Source organism: Excalfactoria chinensis, chromosome 4 (assembly GCF_039878825.1).
Source record: "Excalfactoria chinensis isolate bCotChi1 chromosome 4, bCotChi1.hap2, whole genome shotgun sequence".
NCBI classification, from domain to species: Eukaryota; Metazoa; Chordata; class Aves; order Galliformes; family Phasianidae; genus Excalfactoria; species Excalfactoria chinensis.
The window spans coordinates 70129043-70141621 of NC_092828.1; positions in this window are offsets into that span (position 1 = coordinate 70129043).

Consider the following 12579-nt stretch of genomic DNA (forward strand, 5'->3'; position numbering starts at 1 on the left):
GCTTACTTTTGAGCAGTTACCTGGTACCTTAGTTCACAGTAAGCGATCTGCTTTGGAACAAGAGAATAAGTTTGTAGCATTATTCCTACCTCCTCTTCTTCCTGGCAGTATTTCAGCTTCCTCCCTGTGCTGCCTTGCCTTGTGCTTGGTTTAGCTTACAGCTGTACTTGCGCAACCCCAGTGCGCTGGTTTATTTTGAACTGTTGCCACCTGTTGGTGGGAATGCTTTCAGAGGAGTCCTTCTGTTGTTCACTCCTGGTGAATTCACCCCATGCTGTCAGCTTTAAGCCTCTCCCAGTCAAAAGCTTCCATGTGGATCTCTTTGAATGTTCTGGATATAATTATTCTTCTCAATAGCTGCACCTCTGGCCTCTTCTAGGGGAAGTCACTGCTGTCTAGTGTGGTAAAGAGCATGCTTTCCTCTTAAGACACTTTCAAGATACCCTTCCTTGCTTATCTTTAGTGTCTGCTTCCTTTGCTTATTCCTTTTCTTCCAAGTCTTATCTGTCTGGATCCCCCAGGTGTCCAAAAGATAGCTCTCAGTTGACAAAATGCTTTGTCCTTGTCATAAAGGATCTGTTGCCTTATCCAGGTACTTCTGAAGACTTCACCACCTTCCTCACTAGCTAGTTATCTCCTACAATATAAAGGATTGCAGATCCCCATGTAACCAGGAAGAAAGTTGATTAACAAAGGGAGAAAATTTGTGGTTGCATACTAATTACTAGCTTGGCCTTTTCTTCTTGCTGCCCAAAGTCTTCTATAGGTAACCTTAGCAAAGGACAAGCATCATGGGGCACTTCACCTGCAATGCTGTGGGATGCTCTCAGGTGAACCCAATGCTGGGGTGAACCCAATGCTGGGTGGCTGCAGTCACTTCAGAGGTGGAGGTGTGACCCAATATGAAATACACGTATATGCAGTTCTGATCTGTGCAATTGTACTGTCCCACATGCACCAAACAGATCAACATAGTGCTTCCATATTCCATCTTAATGTGAAGGAACAGTGTCAGGTAAGGTTTGGCAAACCAGGGATGGATTATTCCTAGGTCACGTAGCTACCTTTGGGGGAGCTCACATAGTCTTTGAAAAGACTTTCTTTATCCTTTAGGTGATCAGACTTGTAATTGAAGCAAACAGCAATACCTTTATGGTACCCTATGGTTTGTTCTTTATCTCAAGTGAAAGTAGCTTTGTAAAGGGTGTTTAGTCACTGCAGTGCCGAGTCACGAATGATGAAGTTTCTGGCAAGCTGGAATGGGGGCACAAATGGTACAGGGTAACTGTTGTCATGGAGCAGAACAGACACGTTCATTTTTGATTTATTCATAACCCAGGGTGGGGGGGAAGGGGAATCCATGTTTGCCAAAGGGGAAGAATAGAATCAGTAGAGAAAGACATTTGCTTTTCCAAGCTAGTGAGAAGGTATTAAAATATGAGTTAAAAAAAAAAGCCATAAAAATGTCTCGACAGTGTAATTTTAATCTTAAAATTAGGAAAGCATACAAGTGGATTGTAATGTGTTGCAATAATGGAGAAATGATTGATGACGTGCATTTGGAGTGACTTTTTGAGGTAGAGTACGGAGAATGGGGTAAATACATTTCACAGTGACAACATGTTACTTTCCTCTTTTTTACTTTATATTATGGCTCTGCGGGGCGTTTTTCTACAAGGGAGGAAAACAGGCCAGTGTTAGGCAAAGAGATAGAAAGAGCTTCATCAAAAGACTAAAGCCTAGGGACAGGCAGAGGGAGGTTTATGTGAGGATGAAAGAGATGCAGCAGAGCAGAAAAAAAGAAAAAAAGATGAAGTAAAATCACCTATTGCAGTAAAAGTGCATTGTATGGGAAATATCAATTTAGTTCCCGCATGCCAGCTGGTAGTCTAGAGTTAGGTGGGTTTTCCCATGTTGTTCAGAGCCGTAAGAAGTCTCTCTCCAGTCTTAGAATCAAGTTTCCTCAAAGAACAAGTGGAAAAAGCTCTAGTTAGAAGCTTTGTACTCTTTCCCCTTAATAGTCGCTCTAGTATGTGTACTTTTCAGGGGTGTAGACATGCTGCTCCTTCATATTCCTGTGCCTGCTGTTTAGGGTTAGCTTTCCTTCTCCAGAATTTTCCATGCTGGCTGGCATATTTGGTACTTGGAATCCCCTTGCTCCTGCTCTGACACAATTTCTGGTAAAAATAAATAAAGGGTGCTTTTATCTCCAAGTACTAAATTGATTTATCCCTGAGTTCGTGTCCAAACACATCTATGGGAATGGGATCATCAGATTACAGAAAACAGACCAACTCCATCCCTTTGGTACATGTTTGAGAAATGTTTGCAGCATGAAATCTTTTCTTCCAAGATTTTCAGCAGCTTTCAGCTTCCCTGTGGGTGTAGCATGGAAACACTTGTGAGCTACATGGATGTTTCATCTGTTTCCTGCTGTGAGGCAATAAGCAATAGTCCTGCTGGCAATAATGACACCTGGTGTGCAGGAAGAAGGTATTAATGGCAGCTACCAATCAAAGAGCTGGTTAAAACAGATGGACGCAATGGCCCTTCCTGCTTCAGGCTGGATGGATGAGGCCATTTCACCCTAGGTAGGTGAAGTAGGAAGCTTCAAGAACTCCATTGGGCCTGAGGATATATATGGCAAGGCCAATAAACTTCAACTGGAAAGTCTGACGGCAGCAACCTAGGGACTGCATTTTCTGTGTGAGAGTCAAGTTGAAGGATAAAGAAGCTTGGGGTGGTGAGTGCAGAGGTGGAGCTTCTCCACGGCATAGGGTTTGTGGCACAGACTGAGCACATAGCTGAGTTAGGAGAGCACTGTCTCCTCTTTGTTGTCCAGGCAAACGGGATTTGGGAAGTTCTTTGTTAATTGCAAAAGCACTAAAGGGAGCTTCTCACCCACATAATCCATTTTCACACTGAAAAAGAACACTCATGGGTCTTAAGAGTTTTACTTAAATAATCGGTTTCTTAGCCATTTGCGTCTTGGAAATGATTTTGCAGTCTAGGGCCCTCAATCTTATTTCAAGCGCATAATATAAATCTTTTTAAGGCTGAATAATGGATTCTGAGAAGAAAGAGGAGAAAGTGGAGCTGACGGAAGCCATGGATAAGAGAAAGCTGTACCACACAGAGGCTGCAAGTTTGGTATTAGAATTCTCTTCTGGAGGTCTGAGACTTGCAGAAGTCTCTGCCCATGGGGAGTAATGTAGGCCTTCTGATATTCCACCTTATATCTGTGCATCTTGGAATAGAGATTCGGATATTGAATGTTTGCAAAGCATTGCTCGAGTCGGGTGCTGCCTGGAGAAAATGAACTGTGTGAACTGCTGTGAAATGAGCTTGTCTCTGTTCTAACACTGAGAAGAAATCAACATGTTTTTGACATACTTGAGCCAAAAATCCAGAATGTTAATGGCAGGAATAAACTCCTATAGATCGCGTGGCCTGACCCCCTTGGGGAACCACTGTTTCCTCAATTAAGTGAAATACTACATCCTGTTTTTTTTTCTTTTCTTTTTTTTCCTCATATACTGTGATTTCCAGACGTGGATGGATTGTTGCCAAAACCAGGGAGCTAGTGAGTCCAGAAGATCAATGAAGAAGCACGTGTTAAAAGTGCAGATAGAAAAGTCTGTATCATTGCAGTTTGATACAGTTCTAGTGTTGATAGTCAGGTGACCTTTAACACAGGCTAAAATAGCTTTTAATAATTTTAATTAACTTTATTCCTAAAGAATGCTGTAGTCATGAATAAACCTTTGTTGAGGATTGGAATTGCTCAGAAGGTTTTGTCATCTTTTAATTAGTCTTGATAATGAAGACCTCATTTTAGACGAAAACTTAATTTAGTGGTCGTGGTATTGAATGACCTTGATGTGGTTAAGACACTTGACTGTGTGTGTGTGTGTGTGTGTGGGAAATGCAAATAATGGGGGCTGCTTTGGCTCGCAGCCTTGGTGAGGTACTGGGTGTTACTTGAAATCTGCTTGCTTTGCAGGTCAGATTGAAGAATGCCTGAGATGAGCAATAAATTTTTTCCTGCCGTTAGGAGGTTGAACCTGCTGATTAACGCACCTCTCATTTCTTATAGATGCTTGAATTCACCCTTCCTTTGAATTTTCTTTGTGGTGCAAGACGTTTCCAACCCTTTTTATTTTTATTTTTTTTAATAGGTGCTAAATGAGAGCTGTGACTCATCAGTCTGATAATTGAATGCAAACATGTGATTTATTCTAACTACAATAGTTTTGAATGTGCTGCACTAAATTCCTGTAACAGGTTGCTCCTGCAAGTGAGAGTGTGCTTGAAGTAGAGAGAGCGATGGTTTGGCACCTTGCTTCATTGAGAGGCTCATATATCTTGGAATTTGTAATGTAGGGGTATGTTTTATTGTACCTTGAACTCAAGGCATTTATTTTTCCTGCCCTCTTTTTTTTTTTTTTTTTTTTTCCTCTTAGACTGAAGATCCCATCTGTAGTTTATTTCAGTATTTGCTTTATTATAATTTCATTTTTGATCCTGAACTATCTCTTAAGCTACTTATGTGAATTGCTTTTTCAGAGTGAATAGGAGCCTGCACTGGAGCGTACAGCAGCAGTGGCTGAAACAGTACTAAGCTGCAGAGAAAGCTCCTCCTGGCATCGTCTGAGTTGTGAAAAGAGAAAGCAAGCTGTGGTTTCACTGGGGGGCCAGTACACAGGACACTGGTAGTGCTTGGTCTCCATACCTGGTTTTGCAGTAGTCACTTTATTTCCAGGATCTCTGTGGTGCCTCGAGTTGCACCAGGGTAAATTTAGGTTGGACATCAGGAAAAACTTCTTTGCTGAAAGGGATGTTAAGCACTGGAATAGGCTCCCCAGGGAGGTGGTTGAGTCACCATCCCTGGATGTGTTTAAAAACGGTTTGGATGCTCAGGGACATGATTTAGTGGAGGGCTGTTAGTTAGGGTAGTATGGTTAAGTTGTGGTAGGACTCGATAATCCTTATGGTCTTTTCCAACCTGAGCAATTCTATGATTCCATATCTGTCTATCTATCTATCTATCCATCTATCTATATATTTTTTCTTCTTTTCCTCTAAAAAAGGGGATGATGCACATTGCCTAGCTTAGTGATCTACTGATGGAAAGCTTTCTCTATAAGCTATTATTACTAAGTAGTGCTCATCAGGCATTGTAATGCAAATGAAGTAAAGACAATGTAAATGACCTCTTAAAACCGAGTAAAAATACTGGTGACATGTCTGTTTGTGTGGGAGTGAGATGGAAGAATAGGAAATAAGATGGAACAACTGAAAGTAACTGGACTTTTCTCCATCTGGATTAGCAATTGGAGCTTGTTTTTTGTCTGCATACATGACGAGCTTTATGGCAGTGTCTCAGGTACCAATAATATCTGAGCCTTTACCATAATTTGCTGTGTTTTTCCAAGTGCGTGATCATATGTGTCACCCCAGAAGTTGGTGGGAAGTGTAGCGTTAAATTTTGCCTGTTAGGATTACTCTGCTGTCCCGTTCCCTTCAACAGAAGGTACTTTTCTGCCCCACTGAAGCATGGCTGACTGGCACGCTGACATGTTGTGCTGCAGAACAGACGGATGTAGCTGGGGAGAAGGGGTCATGTTTGGCTTAAAAAATAGGTGTTTATAACTGCACAGGTTGTGATGCACGGTGTTTTTATTTCTATTTTTTAAATGCACTGTCTTCACTCTGTCACCGTGTGATTCCTGACTGTGGATGAATGCTGATCAAACTTTGGTCATTATGTATTTGAACATCATCTGTCTTGACAGACTGTTGAGGACTATACAGTTATTGAGGACTATAGCAGCTGTGAATCAGGATAGGATCCTGTCTGTTGTGCACTCATTCTTCTAGATTATTCTTGAGGGGAAATGAAAAGGGAGGAGGAACGAAAACAAAACCCCTTATGTAATGATCAACCAAGTCAGAGCATATGCTAGGCACTGCACATGGGCTGTCTGTTCTCACGGCATCTCTCATTGATATGTTGGGACTACTGTCTATGAACTTGGGCAGTGAAGCAACGATAATGAAATATTTTTAGTTAGTGCTGTTTTAGTGTTCCATATATTTGCTTCTGCTGCAGCATATTTTGGGTATATTCTAAATATCGTGAAGTTGAATCTTTGTGTCCACAAATTACGGTACTAAATTCAAACTTTCTTCCCTCTATATCCATAGCCTTAAATTTACAGAATTGTGAAACAGTGACTGTATTTCTTTGTGATTTGGATTTGACCATGGTTTTTTTTGGACATGATGAGTAAATGCAGTACATTGTTTCCAAATGACATAATCTCCGGAAACCTATAAAATCATTTTGTGTTTAACTGGCTGTTAACACTTCTGCCATGTTAACAGTTAGAATTTTATGGAGACGAATAGGAAGCTTACTGCTTATGTAAGGCCTGCTTTGGAACTGCAGTGCAAGCTGTTCACAACAGAAATGCAAATAGCTTCACAATCTTGAGCCTTCCAGTCTGCTCTTTGCTCCTGGATTACTGTGATGGCACTTTTACATTTACTTTGACAACGCTACCTGCCACTGATAAAGAAGTGAGTCTAGAATTGAAGGGAACCATTTGAATAACGTTACTGTATTTATAAAAATTGTCCCTTGGGGGCAGAGCGTGGCTACAGATGAGCAAAATCCATCTTCCTTCATTTAATCCACTGCTGTTAATTTGGTATTCACTTTAGGAGTCTTCTGCTGGCCAGTTGGAAAACTACTTCTTGTCTGTTTACAGAGCCCTCTGAACTCAAAAGTGTCAAAAAAAAAGAGTAAAATGGAAGAGAGGGGAAGCAACCCAACCTTGCTTTAGAACTCTGCAGCTCAGCTTTGGCATCTGAAGGGCAGCTCTGGGAGCTATTAGCTCCTGCCTATCTTAGTTAAGGAAAAATAATCTGTTAAAATGAAACCATGACAAGATGTTCAGAATTCTTTTGAGCTTATTAGACAGCGAGGCAGAGGGAGCCTTGATGAAGCTGATCATAGTGGAAAGCTCTGTCATAGGTCAGGGAGCTCAATCTGGATGAAAGTAGGACAGTAATGCTGGGAGAATGGATTGTGTAGTGCTACTGATAGCCTGGTCCCAGTAGTTGTTGTGGAGAAGGGAATTCAGAATGCAGTATATGGGAAAGAGGAGGAGAATGTCCTTACAAACTGAGGAGAAACCCATACCAGATATATTGCTGGACATACAATGAATAAGACTTGTGTTTTGAAGATGATGGCTTCCTTTAAAATAACAGGTTAGGATTCCTATTGGTGATACTGCCTCTTTTCTTAAATATCCCATTTGCACAGGAACTGATTAGACTGCACCCATAGTCATCTGGGTCTTTGGTGATGTAAGGGGCAGGGTCACCATTTCTGTATGGATAATCTTTCTCCTGTGCACTTAATCCAGATGCAGTCCATTTCCATAAAGCTGATTGCTCTTTCTAACCTTTACAGGACCATGATACCGATTCATCCTTAGTGATCTCTTTGCTTTGGCATCTCCCTTCGTGTAACATGCTCCTCAGACTGGGGTCTCTAACCTTTTATGTTTTCTACTAAGTGTCAACAGCTGAAGCTATTGAAAGGGGGCTGTGAGCTGGGAAAAAGCTGGGAGATGGTGTTAGTTCTTACTGCTAATGTGTTAACAGTAAGAAACAAGCCACACGGAGTACGTTAGAGCCCTGGTGGATTTATGGCTGTTAGTTTCTGACTCAGCGGTATTGGTGGTCCGGATGGACTGCTTGCTTTGCCTGGTAAACAGTGAAAGAGGAGAGTGGAATGCATTGTGGCTGCTAGAAGCTGTAGGGAAATCAGAGTAGCCAGGGCTCTGAAAAATGAATGTTTGTTAACAGCTAATTCTAGTTACTCATTTTCTGCCTCTTTGGTGACCTTAAAAGGCATGCTTACCTCAAGTTTGTGGATTCCAACCACAATTGCCTTTGGCTGCAATGCTGTTAAAATTTCACAAGTTTTTCATATTGTATCTTTAATGTTTCTTTTTCAAGGATTCTAACATACTTCAAAGTGCTTTGTGGAGGTGAACTTGAAGCTTACAGGATTTATTACATCGTGTTTCCTACATGCCTGGGAACAACAGTGCTTTGGAAAAGGATCCTGAAGCTCCTCAGTCTATGAGAGAGCTAGTGACAAATGGGAATAGAAGCAAAATGATTTCTATCACTCCTGGTATGTTTTAAACTATAGACTATAAAACTGTTTGGGACCACCTGATGGTCCATCGACCTCTCTCTGTGTCACAGTGGGTTGGGTGACAGCTCCTAGATCAGCCCTTGCAGTGATCTTGTGTTTCAAGCATTTAAAAGAGCCTCTCTTGGCTTTATTTTTGTTAGTTTTGCACTATGTTCAGTGTATCTTTCTTAGTCTGTGATCCGCATTTTCCCTGTTCCATTTTAAGCCTATTTGTTTTTATGCTGTGGCAAACAAATTACAAATTCTTACATTGTGATATTATAGCCATAACAGTACTACTAATTTGTAGTTGCACAGTGCTTAGTAAGAAGCCAGTCCCATGTTTTATGAAGGAAGTGGAAAGTCAGTTTTTCATCTCACCCGGTGTTTTGTCATACAAAATTTAGTGCTGTGTCTGCAGGCTGGGCTGCAGTTTCCTGGATTTCTTCTCATGTGAATTCCTCTTTGAAGTTCTGAAGTCTAAGAAAAGTTGCTTTGTCTTGTGTGAGTGTAGGCGGTGGGTTTACGGTTAGGGGGTGAAGCTTTCCGGATCAAGTAGTGGCAACTGAGATGCTGCATGGTACATGGATAGTCCTTCAAGTTTAATTTATTTGAGGACTGAGAACTGCTCAGGAGTGGAGTTGCTCTTTTGCACCGCCATAGATACAGCAGGATATGAAGTCACTGGCGATGAGTTATAATGGAGGCTAACTGTACAGATTAGTCAAGCAAGCATAAAAGTGACGTCAGTCTTTCCCCCTCACATTTCCTTCTGAGAGGATGAAGTTATTAGGAGACTGGTAGGAACACAAGCAAGCGTCTTGCATTCTCAGCCAAATTAGCTTTATAGTTCAGCTTACTTTTCTCCTGGATTGAACCTTGCAAACTGCTTAAATGACTCAACAGGGGAAAAAAGTGAGCATTTAGCGAAGTCTCTTTTTGGTGTAATGGTTATACCTCTGTTAGTCAGCAATGCAGTCTTGAATCCCCAAGGATTCAGCTCAGAGCCTGGCTAGGAGCAGGGTGCTGCACTGGAGTGCAGAGGCACAATCTTTCTCCATTGGTTGCTGCTCACAGGGCTCTGCAGATGGTGTGTGCTGTTTCACAGCTGGGCAGCAGTGTTTAGAGTTGGGTGATGTGGGAAGAAGGATGCTCTGTCCCTCCTCAGGTAGGCATTTCTTCACCAGTATTTAAAGCAGGAAGGCATTTTTACTTCTGACCATTTATAGCAAGGCAGACTGAGGTTCCTCAGCCTAAGGCTGCTCTGTTTCTGTGGAAATTTACTGTTGAATAAGAATGCCTTAAGCTCCTGTTGGTGTGGCTGTTCGGTATGATCAAGTTTTTACCTCAGGACTGGACTGGGCAATTGCCTCTGTTTGTGAAGAAGGGAGAACACTGAGTGTTGGGCACTCCCTGTGTGTTCCTCCGCAGGATGGACAAAACCTTGCAAGGCTGGGTGTGACACGTGGCAGATCCTGCTGTGTGCTAGTTCTGCAAGTGCTGACCACCTATAGTGGAGATGAGCTTTCCTTTGTACCGTGGCATATCTCTTCAAATAAAAATAGTAGGGTTTTCTTAGTTATTCCTGCCCTCCTGTAGAAGGGAACAGGCAGAACTGTCGGTGTTCTGCCCAGAGAGCTGCTCTTTCCCTCCAACCCCCCTCCCACCCCAACAGCTTTTGTCTGGTATGTTCTCTAGGAGGATGAAGCCATCCTGCCTCTCTGGTGTGCTGCAGGCACCAGGCTGCTGTCTCAGGCTGTTCTTCCCTGAAGTCCCAGCAGCAGTAATACAGGGCTCATGTTGTCAGATGCTTTTTATCCCTTCTGTCTGTGCTGCCCCAGGGGGGCTCTTTGTTGTACTGTAGTGCTGCTTTCACACAAAGTATTGCATCTTGCAGCACAAGCATTGTGGTGCTGAGTCTAAACAGCTGCAGGCTGCGCTGTGAGCTTTCCAGGCAGACTGCAAATAGCCATCCTCCTTTTCGGTGCAGTTCTGTCCATCCAAAGCATTATGGCCATCATATATTTCCAGAAGAGGTTATTGAGTTACTAGCTGGCTTTTCCAGTGTGATATTTCACACATAAGGGGAGTTTTTTTTATCCTCACTACTGCCCGGTGCAGTTTTTAGTGGGTTATATTTTACCCACCTGACACACTTAAAGTGTCTGGTTTGGGTTGGCTTTCCTTGTTTTGCAAAGTTTGCAGTGGAAAGCAAGGAGGAAGTGCAGAATACACACCTTTGGTGCATCGCAACTGTGGAGGATGAGCTCATTGGGTTGTTTTCCTTGGCCCTCTGGAAGGAAGCAATGCCGTGCTCTGTCACATTGGTAGAGCAGGGTTTTGCAGATGGTTTTTGAGCTCACTTCCCCAGTGTGGGCCTGTTGTGGGAATTTAGGTGGACTACTGGCTTGCGTATGCACCAGCAGTGTGTGCATCCTTTGGAGACATCACCAAGGCTCTGCGCACAAGTCAGTGGGGACCAGCTGCATCGGAGCTTATCACTTCTTAATGACTACTTAAGAGTTGTCTCAAAGATGTTTGTTAGCATGACCTCTTCGCTGGCATTTAGATGCATTTTCCTCTCCCTGTCAAATTCACCTTTTTTTTTATGGTAGACTGCTCTTCTTTTTCATGGTATATACATAAATTCTTCTTTTGCAGTTAGAGATGCAGGTTTACTTTGAGATGTATTGTTATCCTTATACAGCAGGCTTACCTTCATAATACATTTTTTGTGCTATGTTTATAAGCAAAAAGAGCCTAGAGGATAAAAAATGCGTGTCTGATAAGCTATCATTTGGAACAGTTGGTTGCCAACGTTGCTAATATGAAAATAAGTAATTCTAATGCAGACTTAGTATTTGAATATGGCAAGAGCTGGAACTTAATTGCCCCAAACTACATGCTTACTGATCTGCATCAGGTCACACTTGTACACATTATTGCCTGCCTTTCAGCTGTGCATCTTTTTCTTTCTGGACTTCATGAGAAAGGTCTTGGCAGAAGCTGAAGCATGGAGCTCATCTATCAACCAAGAATATATTAAAACACAAGTGGGTGTTACCTTTCCTGCATGTCCATTTTGATGGTGAGAAGTAAATGCATGGATTCAGGCAGGCAGAAGGAAAGCTTTCATCTTGGCAATGGTGCAGAGCTGCCTATGTCGCAGGCTCTGGGCAAGTGGCTGCTTAAAGAGCAGAGAGTGGCCTGCAACACAGACAGGAAAGCTGCCAGCGGTGAGAGAGATTTAGTTGGCACATTTTTGTTATATTCAGTCTAAATCTCCCCTCTTTTAACTTGAAACTATTTCCCCTTGTTCTGTCACAACAAACCTTGCTCATGAATCTGTCCTCTTCCATCTTACAGCCCCTCTAGATACTGTCAGGCTGCTCAGCCTTCCCTTCTCCAGGCTGCACACCCCAGCTCTCAGCCTGTCCTCACAGGGAGGTGTTCCATCCCTCGGATCATTTTTGTGGCCCTCTGGATTCACTCCAACAGCCCCGTGTCTCTCCTGTGCTGAGCGCTCCCCATCTGGATGCAGCACTCCAGTGACACCTCACAGTGCGAAGCAGAGGAGCGGATCCCCTCCCTTGCCCTGTTGGCTGTGATGCTTTGGATGCTCCCAGGATCTGATTGGCTTTATGGGCAGCGAGGGCCCAGTCCTTGCTTGTGCCCAGGTGCCATCCACCAGGCAACCACCTGGCAACCACCCCAAGCCCTTTTTGGCAAAGCTGTGTTTTCATCCTTTCATCCCCCAGCTTATATTGGTATGACCCAAATATAAGTTGCCATGACCCAAGTGCCAGACCTTGCAGTTGGCTGCACTTGTCCATGGTCAGTACCTGATCAAGAACAGAGTGTGGCTGAGACTTTGGGACTGCATAAATGAAATTAACTAAACCTGTATGCATAGCACCGGGCTGAAAAAAAAGAACCGTGTTTACTTCCAGGCCCCACAGAGCTCTATCCATTTGCCTCGACATTACTTTAAGAGAAAAATAACCAGCTGGGTTTTGTTACCTCCCTGAAAGTCAACGAATCATGTGTAAAGTTTCTGGTACAAAAATACAACTATTTTGCATACCGGAAATGAGGGATATCACTTATTCTGTGACTTGAGTCAGTCATGTATATAGGTTGCATGAGTGTACATTTCTGTAGCATGCTAAGTGATGGATCTCGGGACACCTTTGGCAGTATTCTCAGGGCAAGCAATATTTGAATGTCATTCCAAAAAACTGTGGAAGTTGAATCAGTGCTATCGATCTGAGTCTGAAATCTTTGGGAAGTTTTTCCTCTTTGTTCCTCTGGAAAACAGGTGTTTCCTGATACCTTGTGAAAAAAGATGAAGCTCTTTCTCA